The sequence below is a fragment of the Nipponia nippon genome, unplaced genomic scaffold (assembly GCF_047370975.1).
Source record: "Nipponia nippon isolate SJK-2023a ecotype South Korea unplaced genomic scaffold, ASM4737097v1 scaffold_1, whole genome shotgun sequence".
Lineage (NCBI taxonomy): Eukaryota > Metazoa > Chordata > Aves > Pelecaniformes > Threskiornithidae > Nipponia > Nipponia nippon.
This window is the reverse complement of record NW_028262290.1, coordinates 92,820,881-92,835,471: the sequence shown is the minus strand read 5'-3', so window position 1 is coordinate 92,835,471 and position 14,591 is coordinate 92,820,881. Positions and strand designations below refer to the sequence as shown.

The window sequence follows — 14,591 nt, the reverse complement described above, 5'->3', positions numbered from 1 at the left end:
GTGGGGAATTATCTGTCATAATCAGCAGGTTTTACTCCTGTGTGGTGGTAGTCAGCTCAGAGCCCTTTATTTTAAATGTGAGGCCACATTGGTTGGTTTGTCTCCCATAGGCATCTCTTAAGATTCACAGAGACTAAAAATAACTTTTAATTGCCTGGCCTCCTGAGTGGCATCCAGAACACTGTGCTAGTCTTAGTTCCCATACAGGTTAGAAACAACCCTCATGTTCTGTGAATGACTCACCTGTAGGAGGAATTTGGCACAAGTTGGTAGCTTAAACACTGTTCTTCAGATATATTCTAGGTGCACTTCTCTACTGTTGTCTAAAATACTTATACTCTTGATTTGTAGCCCCAAACCCTCTAGTGAAGATAAATAACTTTTTTTTTCCTCTGAAAAACTAATCAAGGAACATGTTTTTCTGTTGATTTTATTGGGGCAGGGGGTTGGGCACATAGCTGAGGAGGGCAGACATACCTCTTTTCTTATACAGTTGCAATATTTGCTTATTCGACCACTTATTTAGGAAGTTCAAGAGCTGTATTTAATTCTGTCTTCAGCTTGAGGGAAACCAAACACCCGTTCTTAGAGAGTGACCCCCACATCAAACCGCAGGCTATTCTGGAGTGAGTACATCATCGGTTTCTGTTGAAGGTGTTTCACTGCAGAAAAATATTTTGGGTTTCGGTGAAGGAAAAGAGAGAATGCAGGCATGATTTTGTCACTTAGGCACGGGGATGACCTTGGAACATGAAGGCTCCAGTCCTTGTGTCAAGCATTGCTGAAACCTTTAACATGCAACAGCAGATGGGGGCATACACAGCCCCTACTATGCTGTAAAAGAAAAGCCTGTGCTCTCTTTACCTAAGGTTAGGCATCGATTTGGTGAAAGTTTTGAAAGGTAGCAGGAGCTCATTTTTGCCTGTCATTTATATGATTTTAAGTCTGTCTTTTTTTTTTTTATTATTTTTAATTTTATTAGATATCTGGCCTAGAAAGAAAATTAGTTGTTTTGTCACAGTTCCCTCTGAGGACTCATTCATTCCTACTACAAGGATGCATTAACAGCATTAACTGAAGGAAAAGAGAAAGTTGTCATAAGTAGGAAGCTGTGGTTTATGTCAAGGTAAACATTTAAACTGAAACCTAAGGGACTGCACCTGGAAATCTCAAGCAAGTGGCCTTAATTTAGGAATTTTCATTGGATATTAACCTTATCTTTTAAGATATATTTTAGTTCCCAGGTCAGATAATTCTGTCGCTATGCATCCAGGGGTGTTGTATTGGATGTCTTCCATAGGCTTGGAGTTTAGTCAGATGAATAACCCTTACGTGACAAAGCAAGACTGAGATATGAAAGATCACAGAATCACAGAATGCTTTGGGATAGGAGGGACCTTTAAAGGCCATCTAGTCCATCCCCTCTGCAATGTGCAGGAACATCTTCAACTAGATCAGGTTGCTCAGAGCCCCATCCAGCCTGGCCTTGAATGTGTCCAAGGATGGAGCATCTACCACCTCTCTGGGCAACCCGTTCCAGTGTTTCACCACCCTCATTGTGAAAAATTTTTTCCTTGTGTTCACTTTAAATCTACCCTCCTTTAGTTTAAAACCATCACCCCTTGTCCTGTTGCAGCAGGCCTTGCTAAAAAGACTATCCCCATCTGTCTTGTAGGCCCCCTTTAAGTATTGAAAGGCTGCAGTGAGGTAGGCCTCCCCGCAGCCTTCTCTTCTCCAGGCTGAACAACCCCAGCTCTCTCAGCCTTTCCTCATCGAAGAGGTGTTCCATCCCTCTCATCATTTTGTGGCCTTCCTGTGGACCCGCTCCAACAGGTCCATGTTGGAGATAAGGGCAAAGAAGACAAGGGCAAACAAAGCACCAAAGAAAATACAATGCATAAGGAAGGCAGCAAAGTAGCCCTAGTGGGATGATGATCAATTAAAGTGAGACTTATAGCAAAATGGGAATCAAGAGCTTGATGTGAGCCTAGGCAGTCTTCCAAGTTTCTGTCCTCTAGTGAAATGAAGTATTTTGCAAAATCGGAAAGGACATGTAACTAAAAAGGGAGAGAAACATTCATATAAACCTTTTCATCAAAAGTTGGTTCCTGATTCTCTTCCCCAGTATGGAGAGAAATTTCAGTGACTTCTTCCTGTCCTATGCTGAGATGTAGGGTCATGCTGCCTGCAAGCTCTTCCCCTCCTCTTCCTTCAGTAGTTGACAGGTAGGACGTCAGTTTGGATAGCCTTGGGCCACCAAATGGTATTCTGGAAGCCAGACACATTTCTATCTGCAGTTTATTTTGTTCCTAAGTATTTTATGCTTCTTTGAAACCAGCTGTTAACCTTAATGAGCCCATTAATACTTTCTTGAACTGTTACCAGTTAAGTTCCATGAGCGATCACTGATTTTAAGCCACTCAGTCATATTCTGCACACAAACAAAGCTCCATTTTGTACAAAGTACTTTTAAAATCCTCTCTGTTTTGCCAAGAAGCTTTTGTATTCCATTTTCAGTACTAACTATCTACTCTTAATATTGCTCTGAAGTTGTTGAATTTAGTAATAAAAAATGTCCATGATCATAACTCAGCTAGGAACTGGAGACAACCAGCTCAGTGACCTGAAATACTTCCCCAGTGGCTATGCTTTCAAAGAACTAAACTTCCTGAACCTGTAACAGTCCCTTTGAACAGTGACAGGACACCAAATTATTGTCATTGCTTTAGGAAGCCCACTACAAAGCTGCTGTAGTGGTGTGAATGTTATGACGTAGGGGATTACAGTCAACAACAGAATAGAATAGACTATTTCAGTCGGAGGGGACTTACAACGATCATCTAGTCCAACTGCCTGACCAAGTCAGGGCTGGCCAACAGTTGAAGCATGTTGTTAAGGCCATTGTCCAAATGCCTGTTAAACACTGACAGGCTTGGGGCATCGACCACCTCTCTAGGAAGCCTGTTCCAGTGTCTGACCACCCTCTCGGTAAAGAAATGCTTCCTAATGTCCAGTTTAAACCTCCTCTGACACAGCTTTGAACCATTCCCATGTATCCTGTCACTGGATACCAGGAAGAAGAGATCAGCCCCTCCCTCTCCACGTCCCCTCCTCAGGAGGCTGCAGAGAGCGATGAGGTCGCCCCCCAGCCTCCTTTTCTCCAAACTAGACAAGCCCAAAGTCCTCAGCTGCTCCTCACAGGACATGCCTTCCGGCCCTGTCACCAGCTTTGTTGCCTTCCTCTGGATGCATTCGGGGGCCTTCACATCCTTCTTAAGTTGTGGGGCCCAGAGCAGTCAACCTCTCTCTTCTCGCTCTACCCCAAACCCACGTAACTGCCCTCCACTTAGGTAGACATGCAGGTGGGATTCTTCTCTCCTAATTTTAGCCGTGTAAAAGTTAGGGCATCTAGTCTAAAATCCCTCTAGAGCTGAAAGAGTTAGTCCCTCTTAGGTGCAATTCCTTTCACTTGCCTTCAACTCTAATGGAAGGAGACCCACCGCTTGGCTTACAGCAGACATCTGGCAGCATCTAGGTGGCTACAGGGAGATGAATGCTGTCCTCCCCTGTCAGAATACTTGGACTCCCACAGCCTTTTAAGCCATAGCTATCGTCAGGCTTATATAAAAGACCCAAGTTTTCCAAGTGTATAAACCCCAGCTATATAACGTCAAGGGGTAAGGAAATAAAGGATGTTTTCATGTTTCACTACCGTGCTGAGGCTAATTACTGTCTGGCACTGGGTGCTGTAAGAACAGCATTGTCAAATACCTGAGGCAGAACAGATTAGGATGAGTCAGAAGCTATAAACCAGAAAGCCCTCTGCTGGGAAGTATCTAGAGTGAGCCTAGTGCTTATTGCTGTGACGGTGCCATCAAAATTTATACAGCAGACAAAGTACGGTAGAAGCAGGAGGAAGACTAAAAACCTGCAGCTTACAAAGTGGCCGTAGGGAGAAGGAATTAGGTAGAGCCACAAGCAGGCGTGGCACCAAAAGATTACACTTTGAAATGAAATTATTTTTCCAGGTCGAAACTGATATACTGGCACAGTGATACAGGGACATCTGCAGCGCCACTTTATGCGTCATACTGCTTTGTGAACAGACAGAGACCTTCATTCCCCAGACGTGTCTGAATAAGACTTCCTACACTAGCACCCCACAAGAAAAAAAAAAGTTGTTTGTCAATTGGTGGTAAAAAAGAAAAGTAAAAAGGGTCAAAACAAAAGTATCTGAATACCTAAAAGCAACTAAGTGCTTTTATTTAAATTCTCTTCTAATATCTCACAAGCATTGAAATAAAAATTTTGAGTTTATTATAGAGAAAGATAAGAAAATCCTGCATTTCAAATACATCTGAGAGAGAGGAAATAACTACCACATTTTATTGCCTCCAAGTTATATCCATTTATGGCCTAACTTTAAAATCCACATGCCAGGAATACGTTATCGGATATTATAAGAAGACTCTCAAGTTCAAGAACTAAACTATTCTGAAATAATCAGGTTTGTTGCTTCAAGCCAACAATGAATGGAGTTACCAACACAATCAAAACCATTATGGATGCCAGTGTAAATGCCAAAAACATACAGCACTTTGGCTGATTGATTCCTTCAGCACCTGAACTAGATTAGCATTTTGTTTTCTTTTTTCCCCCACTTTCTCAGATGATACAGCACACAGTTTTGTGACCCTTTATATCTGTTGTATAAATTTACATGGAAATGCTAATATCATATTTGTATGTGTGTGCATTTTCTTCATACAAATTACAAAATGTGGGTTAGGGTCGTCTAAGATCGTCTATCTTAGAAAAGAAATTAATTAGAATATAAGTGTGCAGGAACTATTTTAGCTTTTCATATGCCTTTTCCTAGGATTAATACAAAGTTTATTGTACACATTGTTCTGTCTCTGGAGTAGTACGTTAAGGTTTTAAAATATCGTCTACCCAGAGGCTATCTGTTGTGCCCTCTAGCGCCCAGTGCAAGGGTTCGTCTTTATAGAAGTGAAGTCTTCACCACAGACGAGTTTTTAATCTTTAATACAAGTTCTGTCCTAGAGGAAATGTTTTAAGAACCTTTGTCACCAGAGATAATAAGCAGCAAGGAAAAACGATGCTAGCAAATCGTTTATAAGAGAAATCCTATTTGACACGAGTTTTCTGTGACTACTGCAGAGAACACAGCCACTGGGAGAGCGGTTATAAGCAGCGAGCCCTGCAGCTCTGCACTGAAAAAGGGAGAAAAAGAAGTAATATCCTACAGAAAATATTTTTGCATCGGCCTGTACCCCCACATGTGTCACAATAACACTGTAGTTATTCCTAGGCTTCTTTTGTCAGGTAATAAAGATGACAGTCGCCCTCATGCCGCTCTCTCTCCTTAGAGCAGAAGAGTTGAGGGGCTTGTGCAACAGGAAGGAAGGAAGCAGGAGGACTGCGTGACTAACAGCCTCTCGCTGTGACCTGTTTTTCTTCTCAGTCTCTCGGTCTGGTCGTGAGTAACAGAAACTGAAGATGGTAACCTCTGGGGTTAACAAGTCTATAGTATCCCTAAATGAAAAGCAAACCATCAACAGGGATAGTGTCCCGGGAAACAATTCTTATCAGTTGTTTAGCTTGTTTTTAAACCTTGTGATGTTAAATATTGAACACTACTAAAGTATATAAATGAAATGTGTATTTAAGGCTTTTATCTTTTTGAAACTTAATTGCAGCTTCTGCTAGCAGATTTTTGCCAGGAAGTAAGAGGACTAGTTCATTCAAGTACAAATTCTGGGATACATAAATTTGTTACTTGTAAATTAGTAATCTCTTCTGTACTTTTTGACTGAGAAGTCTGGCCTGAGATAGTCTTTTAAACATAGGCTGGAATTTCAAATCTGACTCTAGAGTCAGTCTTTGTGTGTAAAGCATGGCAGATCTAGGATTTGCCTTCGCATCTGAATAATGGGCATCTTTGCCAAGTGACTGTCTTTCTTTACCCCATTTGTGATAGCAAAAGGCAATAGGCTGTGTCTGCACACTCCCTCAACTTCTTGTAGAATTGTTCATGTAAATAGAGAGTGGAATGAATATTAACTGGTACCTAAAGAGGTAATAAATAGGCAGTTTGATTTCAGGGCAAGGCACACTTTATGGAGTATTTGAACTGAGAATGGCAATGCATTAGCTGTGATATTAAAAACCATGAATACATCTGAGCACAGTTTTCTCAGAAGGTACTTAAAAATCTGCTGATATTCTACAGCTCTACCTGTTTGAGTTTGAACACTAGCTCCAAGCAGAGTTTTAAAGGTGTATTTTTTTTTTTTTCAGGAGATTGGCGGAGGAGGGAGAAAGTACATTTTCTACACCAATAATTCTTCCCTTAGATGAAACAGAAACTTGGGAGACCTGTTTCTATAGTCATTGCACTTCAAAGTTACTTTCTATCCCAGATGTAAGATTTACATTGTCTATTATGGAGAAAGGGTCATACGTCAAGTTGACACTCTGTTTTCATATTCAAGTTGATGCTTCTTTAGATTTGAAAAATGTGGCTGGAAAGGAGGCCAGCTGCTGGCTGAAGTCTGTTGTGGCGGGGGATGAACATAATTCCATAAAGTTGATAAACTCTAGTTAGGCATCAGCAGGTACATAAGCTGCTGCCTCTGGCGAGTCCAATGATGTGTGACATATATGTATTTCAGGAGAATTAGAAGATAGCAGAACCATTCAGAAGCATTTTAGGTGTTCTTTCCAAAGGGATTTTTGCAGGTTCCTCTTACACGCCCGAGTACTTGTCTGAAACATCTGCTGACAAGTCCCTCTGTGCAGCTGCAAGCCACCGGGGGAGAAAGCCAGGAAAATGAGAGGGAGCACCCACTTGCTCAGTGTGCCATGAGCTCACCCTGGCAAGGTTTGTTATGGGACATACCCACGACAGTAACTTGGTGATTGCTTCCCAGTTACTGTCTGGGAAGCCTTTCATTGACTTGGAATCAAGCTATAATATGGTACCAGGTCCTGTACAGGAACACATCATCCTGTGATCTGAATGTTAACCATCAAGGTAAAAAAGTCATCAAAGTAAAATTGTTTTAACACACAGTCTCCTACCCAGGCTCAGGATTAACAACTTGGCATTGGAAATAGTGAGCAAGTCAGTGATGATTAGCTTAAAACCAAATCCAACTACTTAGCCGGTGTTCAAAAGAATTACCATGCAGAGGACATAATTCTGGGGGGAGGCTCCTCTGAAGCTCTGCCACAAAAAGACTTTCTGAAGCTTCAACAGGAGCAAAGCGACGTTTCGTTGTCTTTAGTGTCCTGACACTAAATAATTCAGCCAGGGGTGAGCAATAGAAAGAGGAGGACGGTGCTTGCCTGGCCCAAGCCCAGAGGAGGGTGCTGGAGAGCCGAGAACGGCACTGTTAAATGCTTTAAACTCCTGGAGACACGCTGAGCAGTAGATCCACCCCCATACCAGTGTGTTTTCCCCTGCATCGGTGAAGCTTTAAAACAAATAGGGAATTAGTCAAAACCTTTCCTGTGTTTGTCAGATATTTGTGTATGTGGATGCTCATCCTACACCTGTCGTCTTTCAAATTGATTGCATGCCTCCTTTTCACCACTTCATTTCTGTGTGGTTCTGCTGAGCAGCTATTTTGTTACTGCCACCATCCTTTCTTGGTCCATTTTATATGTCAGACAAAGCATCTAGATATCTTGAGTTTCACCTGTACATTTAACAGTTTACTCATAGAACAGATATTGTTGCTATAGTATTTGATACAAATGAAGAATAATAATTTATATTTGATGGATAGGCAAACTGATGCTTAGAGACTAAGGGAGACTCAGCAAAATATATAGCCACCTCCAATCTGCCGACGTGCAAAATTTCAGCCCTTTAAACAGTTCTGCTGGCCAATCTGTTGTGCTTAAAATCCACCTGGAGTGAACTTTCTGACTTAGGATTTGCCCAGGAATGTTGTAGGTAATGATTGTGTAGCGTGAAACACGGGGACGGTCCCTGGAGCCAGAGGTGGGATCCAGACTTCTCTCTGCACTAACAGGGCTAGCCAGCAGGCTACAGCCTTGCTGCGTGAGAGCTGCTGGTTCCTCAGCTCTGCCCTACAGGTTGAAGTCTCTTCAGCATGGAGGTGCCCTGCCTCCTCCCCCGCCCCCCCCCCCCCCCCCCGCTCTTCTGCAGTACCATGGGGCTTGGTGGCTGAGGTGCACTGAGGTGTGAAACCTGTGATAAAAACCTCTCCAGGGAGGCAGGGTTTGAATTCCAGTCTTAATCATTGGACTATAACATAGAAGGGAGAAAAATAAAAAATTGGGATGTGCACACTCAGGAAAAGATATATGCCAACTTCTGGGTATGGGAGTGGGGGGGCTGTGGGTAGCTGTTCACTCAGGATGTGCTAAAATGGTTGGGGAAGCAGATGATTCAAGACATATTCCTGATATTACTTGCTCTTGCGTTACTGTTGCCTAGCTGCAGGTAATCTGCCCTTCTGTGGCCCTGTGACTCCCAAGCCCAACGCCTCTTCGCCTGGATGTCCATGTCAGCTCCTCTCTGTTGACTGCCCCGATGCAGGCTGCAGCCAGCGAAGGGGCTGTCCTCAGGAGCAGCTGGGGTTTGGTTAGTGGCCCCATGGAAAACGACTGCTTGTATCCCAGGCTCTCTGCCCCTGCCAGGTCCGGGCCCAAGCGCTGCCGTGGACTGCTCATGCCTGAAGCAGGCCTAGGCTGTGATCCTCTCTGTTTTGATGTGCTTGGATAAATACAAGCTTTTATAATACTAAATATATAACGTCAGCCTTTGCAGGACTGCAGCGTTACCATATGTGGTAGCTACTCCCCCCCCTCAGGATTGCAGTCATCAGAGGTGTGAAAGGGTAGTCTTAACAGAAATGTAACCGCTGCCCGTATATGCCTCCTCCCCATGCACAGAAGGGAGAAAGGCATTCCCACAGGAGGAGGTGTTATTGCAGTACACGTGCAGAACCTGGCTTGGTAAGCTGCCCTGCAAGGTGGAATATTACAGTCTTACAAACCAAGCAATATGAGTTTTTGGCAAATGGCAGAGTGGAGGTACCTTAGGATGATGTAAAATTGCATATTGTTGTTAATTCAAGGATTTGTATGTGCTCCAATGTTTATTCTTTCAGAGTTCTGGTTTGAGAAATATTGATTAAGTTTGTTGCTGTAATGTGAACCAAAATCACCTCAGTGTGCCCCATTACTTTAGATTGCTTCTGCGCTTGGTCTGCATGACTTAGTTGGCAAAGACTACTGTAAGGTTCAGAGAGCTATGTCCCATGCACTAAGTGGCATTAATCATATAGCTACATGCATACTTTTATCTCTTTTTTACATTGCTGTGGGGTATCCCCGTTTGTGCCCGGACCTCCTACGCAAAAGGCACAAGCACAAACTTACTTCCCTGCAGCACCGTAACCAGTCGTGCAGATCCACCACAGCTGCACCAGCACTGTCACATTTCAGAATTACTTCCTTACTGTACATCTGTGCTGCCAGCCCCCTCCCCTCCCCGCTTCTTTCTTTGCTACCTGCAGTATTGCAAACCCCAAGAGCAATGAGCAGAGCTGAGAAATCCCCCAAACTCAGTTACCCATGCAGCTACTCAGCACAGCTCTCACAGCACTCGACATGTGCGTTGCTTCCCCCATTGGGTTTTTTGGCCTTTTCTGTGGCCTGTTGTCATTTAGCATCCTGCGTCACACCACCTCACAAGCCCAAATAATTTGTTCTGGGATTAATTGCTGTGGTTCAGGGGCTCAACCCGAAGAGCAATGTAGCAGCTGCTATACAGCAGTCAAAGCTGATAACAAAACCCCAAGTGGAAAACTGAAAGAGAGATGAGCTCCTTTCCCTCTCCTCTCTGTGTAAATTCAAACACTTAACCTAAAGGATTCTCCATACATTCTCCATACATTTTTGGATAAAGAGACATCATGGTCGTCTTTTTTTTTTTTTTTTTGTAATTGCTCTGTCCCATAACAGAATCCCTCACTACTGCACTTTTACCTTGTGGGAAGATAGCATAGCAAGATACGCTTTATTTTTTTTTTCCTTCTCTAACAACTGCTATGGGAGCAGAATTTTACCTGGGAAAGTGTGCATTAATGTTTATGATAGTGAATAGAATTATGGAAAATTATTTTAGTTTAGAGGCAGAACAGTCAGGGAGACGTGCAGGACTCGGAAGCGAGAACACTTCATCTCTGCCACTGACAATCTCTTTGGTCAGGGGAAAGCTGCATAGACTCCTGTTCTGAGCGTTCATTCACTTAATATAAGTTAATTTATCTCGATTTTTGGATGTCTATCTTGAAAAAGACTGGGGGGCAGTGCCAAAGGGCCACACAGCCCCTGTTCCAGTGGATTCCTTAGAGACCCATTGGCAGTAGGCAGTTGTTGAGAGCAAGCTCAGGCTGGGCACCCAGAAAGAAAAGTCCACTTTTGAAAAAAGGGCTTTAAAGCGTTAGTGTTCTGAAAATGCCGGCTATCGTGAATGCTTATTTCAAAAGGTAGGCTAGTGCCCAAGGTGAGTCTTCCAGGAGAGTGAGAGGAGGATGGGCAGCCAAACATCCACGGCTGTTTCCCAGCCTCCCTTCCCACCTGCTTTCCCTCTGCCCCAGGCGGTTGCAGGAGAGACACCACCTCTGTTGTGCCTCCCCTGCCGCTGCTGCCGCTTTGGGGAATCACGGTCCACGTGTGGTACGAAAGCTGACAGCATCGTGCCCCCCTGTGCGAGAAGGGCCCAAGGGTGATGAAGCTTGGATGCTCCCTGCTCAAGGATAACTTTGCTGTGACTGAGCAATTTTGTGTTGCTTCACAGGAGAGCTGTAAATTATGATAGTGGTTTTGAGTTGATCTTAGGAGGTCTTGCTGCCACACAATACAGTGATCTCTGGACCTGAGTTATTTTTTTAGCTGTAAGAAAGGATATAAAAAAAATAAACATCAATGGAAAGATGAGAGAAGTGGGAACAGGAACATGCACTATGTGTTCCTGGTCTGTGTAAATGCGTCATAGAATTGAGTTTAAAAAAATAATAAGGTAATAGAAACCTCTGCGGATAACTAGTCATCTACTTTATTAGCAATATGACAGGAGTCGAGCAGGAACATTTAGCCTGGGACTAACAGAAACCATTTTCTTCCTTTTTTTGTTTGTCTATGAAAACCTTTGACCAAGTTGCTCTCCTTCAAACATCTGCATTTCACGGCAGGACTTCTTACTTTATCTGTAGCAGTAGAGGCAGACCTGCATAATATTGAGTACCTAACACGATGGCGTACGGTTCACGCTTGGATTGCTCTGGGCGTTGTGCTAATAAAGGTCATAGGACAAATACCGAACTGCTTGTGTCACCTCCTAGGTGTCAGTGGTTACGCTGCAGAGATAGTTAGTCAAACCATTCTCCCCGGCAATATGTTCCAAAGTACAGCATTGTTTTCAGGCCTGCTGGAAACACGCCAGGTTTTTGCTGAGCCTTACGTGTGCTGGGGCATGACTTGGGGTAAGGCTGTGTGAATATACTGCCTGCAGCGTTCACTAATTCGAATGGTTTCATCCCTTGTGATGTAGTGACTCATTTCTTTGTGTGCATGCACATGGCAGGTAATGCTCCTAAAGCTCTTCTTATGGTTTCTGATGTGGGTTGATACTTGACTTGCTAATGCCAGTGTCCTCTCTCCATGACATTGCTTTTGGAAAGTATTATTCTTTAAGACAAACTTCAGTTTCGTTTTATTACTATATCCAACCTCCTTGCTTGACTTGCCACCCTGGAGCTGTATAAAACCTAAAATCATTCTTTCACTATGTTGAAAGGTCTCTGGAGAAGAACTACGTCTTAACAGTTCTTTGTGTATCCCACAGCATTGATTATTTGCTTTCCCACTTCTACAATACAATTGTATTTTGGAAAACTGCCCGCTTACAATCACATGCTAGTATTAATATAAAAGATTATGAAAATACCATTTATGTTGTTTGAAACAGATGTGGGGATGCATGTTTGCCTGTGTCTCCAAAATCTGTCTATGCAAGCACCTTGCTGACAATTTTTTTGTGTCCATATCATCATCATCACTCAGCGTCACCTACTGCTCGCCTTCCCCTAAACCCTGCTGAGAGCTCGTCTTGACATGGGAAATCTGTGCAATGAGAAGGAAATGGCAGTGGTCTAGTCAGATGTCAAACGCACATCACTTTTTCCTTGCCCGCAGCAGAACTCACAGGCGAGGGCTGTGTAGAAGAATAGTTCAGGCTGAAAGTGTATTACACAATATACCTAACCCCTCCGCACTCGGGGACAGATAGGCGAATTACGTAAAGGGGAAGATGGCTCAGAGCCAGCAGCATCTAGCAGAAGTCATGACAATTGCAGTGGTGCTGCCATGTGTGAGAGATGCTAGGGAACGTTTCCTCTGGCTTCCCCTAGCGTTGGAAAGACATATGCAGAGCCAAGGGTTGAGCTGCAGCATGTGTGAGTTTGGGCTTTGGGCTTTAAAGACTGACTCTGTCCCTAGATCCAAAGATTGTACAATATCGTGTGCCAAATCTTATTAATAATTTTGGTTCTTAAACAAAGAGTGTGGGTGTGTGGAGAGAAATGATTGTATGCAAGTGATTTCATGCAACTGTGAAATAAAAAAATAAGTGAGCCTCTATTTCCCTGTGTATGCGATATTCCAAATAGAGTGACATTCGCTGCCTTCAGAGATAGTACAGGACTAACAGGAAAACAGCTGTAGGCATGAAAACCAAGAAAAAGTCTTCAGTAAGACCTAGAATCAAAACCAAATAACTTGAATGAAACTAAGACTGTGAGTCTTAGATGTAAATCTTCACTATTGATAATAAATGAAATCATTGTTTTGTCAACAGAAGGGCTCACCCTGGCTTGGGTACAAGTCTTTACTTACTCTTAACATCGGTGGGGTACAGGGTTTAAGCACTCAGCTGAGTTACCTAATGTAACATCAGCTTTTACTCTTTAATAGCCTGTGTTTATTAAGCCAACGTACGTAGTCCAAGATACAATTTCTGTTGCAGATATAAAAATCTTCAATTTTACCAGTAGTTCATTCAATGTCAGAAGTCCTCATACAGTTTAAGAGATCTTAATTAAAATAGCTATGCAACAGTGTACATAATTACTGCAGACAGTCTAAGCGCAGCTGCAATCATAGACACTTCCTCTATAAAAGAGAAGACAAAAGATTTTATCCCAGTTTTTAACAAAGTTAAATTTCAGTGTCTATATTCCAAAACTCTTCCTTGGAAATGAAGCCATATGCAGAAAAAGTCTCACATCTGTATCTCATCTTTCTAGTTTAAAAGATGGAGGGATGAGCTGATCTTGTTGGGATTTGAACCTCCACTGTCACTAAATCTAACATAAACCTAGTGACAGAACTTCAGCTGACGTACCTCACCAACAGCTGACTCTGTAGGATTTGATCCATGGGACATGCTAGTTTAATATTCCTAATAAATAATATTAAGACTCCTAGTAGTAGTCTGCATTACAAACCAAACAAAACCAAGACATTTTGCAACCTCTGTCAGTCACCGCTTTTATGGAGGACCTGTTGCAGAGGAGTTGAGCTCAGCTCTGTTGTATAGTGTAAATGTAAATACCAGGAAAAAAAAAAAAGCCTACAGCAACAAGCTTTTCAAAGTACCCAACTTAATACTGAACCCCATGAGTCTGAAAATCCTGTGTAGTGAACTGATTGCATCAGACTGCAGCCTGATACCACTGTAGCTACTCACTTTACAATGCTGGCCTGCAAAAGCCCTCACAGGAAGACCTTGTGAAAAAAGGAGAAGTTGTTTAAAAGTCCTGTGCTTCCTTCCTTCCTTCCTCTGTTGGGCTGCTGTAGTAGTATCTGAGTCCTGCTGCATACTTTGGGGTTTGTTTGACTTCATATTTGCCTTGCTGAGGGTTATGCTGAAGGACTCGGAAGAGAAGAGACTTTGAGCTCGCTTAGCAAGTGCAACAAAAATAGTGGAGGCTGCATGAAGGGGTTAGAAAGGGACAGATCCTGAGGAGCCTGGCAGCGATGTGGGGGCTGCTCCCAATGCAATAGTAGCATGTGTATTGCACGAGCTTTTGAAAAGGAAGTTGTGAGAGAAAGCAAAGGGACCACATACATAATGAAACTACATTATGAGTAATGAAAGTACCACCTAGCCTGTGGGCCTCCCTTTCTCCAGGAGCTGTTTGAGCCTTCATTTCCTTGTATCTGTATTCTGCAACTGGATGTTGTTTCATTTCCATGCCTATTCAGAAAACTCTTCACTTGTTGGTGGCTCAGAACATCTCAAACGTGAGTAGTGCCACCACGTTCACTGCGGTGACTTACCGAGGCAGCATGGACCAGGACCAGCCCGGTGCCAGTACTTGCCCAAAGACGTCAAGGCTGAGTAGAGGTAGATAAAGATGAAAGAACTGGGAGATGAGATGTGGTGGAGCTTAGGAGAGACTTCAGATGCTCTTGGGGCAACAAAAGAATGGTGGGAGCAACTGCTGCTGTTGCCCTGATGATTGCTG

At 43.1% G+C, this 14,591-nt stretch overlaps 1 protein-coding gene across 1 annotated transcript in view; it reads right to left on the bottom strand.

Moving 5' to 3' along the window:
• The window catches only part of NQO2 (N-ribosyldihydronicotinamide:quinone dehydrogenase 2), a 53,127-nt gene that overhangs the window by 17,323 nt on the left and 21,213 nt on the right, over nucleotides 1–14,591 (bottom strand). The window contains exon 4 of the mRNA XM_087762500.1: nucleotides 478–662. The gene's annotated coding sequence lies outside the window, so the exon portion shown is untranslated. The remainder of the gene's footprint in view (nucleotides 1–477; nucleotides 663–14,591) is intronic.